The sequence below is a fragment of the Branchiostoma belcheri genome, unplaced genomic scaffold (assembly GCF_001625305.1).
Source record: "Branchiostoma belcheri isolate BF01 breed outbred unplaced genomic scaffold, Haploidv18h27 scaffold46, whole genome shotgun sequence".
Taxonomy (NCBI): Eukaryota; Metazoa; Chordata; class Leptocardii; order Amphioxiformes; family Branchiostomatidae; genus Branchiostoma; species Branchiostoma belcheri.
The window spans coordinates 1225388-1226137 of record NW_017804087.1 but is presented as its reverse complement, the minus strand read 5'-3'; positions in this window follow the sequence as shown (position 1 = coordinate 1226137).

The following is a 750-nucleotide window of genomic DNA, read 5'->3' as shown; positions in this document are numbered from 1 at the left end:
GGGTTACACCTCACGGCCCTGAAATCTGCATACTCAAGACAACCCAGCAAGAATGTCATTCACCTTGATGCTGCCAGCTTCCCCAAGCGAGCTTTTGATAGGATAATCTGTGTTTTACAAACAAAATTCATTGGGTTTTCCCCGAAATAACAAACTTGCGCTGATTGACACCAGATTATTCGAACAGGGGAGAATTTCTAAGAAAACGTTTTAGATCGAGAGATTAATAATACTAGTAACGTTACTCTCTTTCATCAAGATCCTTGCTTTCAACGTCAGTTATTTCTATTGTTACTTCTTTTGTAATTTCTTTCTTTCATGAATACAAAAGATATTCATGACTTTTTGCTCAGAGGACAACAGAATAATGCCTGTGACTTTGCAGTTTTGCCGGTGTAAAAAAACGACTGTATGATGCAATCCATATTTGACTTTGCAAAGATTTAGACCATTTGTAACTTACAACAAGATCAGACTGTAGAAAATTTTCCGTAAAAAGTTTATCTTCCACAGCCTTCTACACTAACAAACTAACGAACAATTATGCATAGACACGTAGTTAGTCGGAATTCGCTTTGCTATTCGGAACTTGAAATAAGCCATCCGCAAGCACCTGAAAAAGCTACAACACTTGTACCTCGTCATTCAATACTTGGTTAGTGTGAGAGTTGGGGTCATGAGCAAGTTGGTACGTGGCTGGGGCTGAACTTGGGGCTTTCTTAGAATAATAATCGGAATGCCGATCTCCAG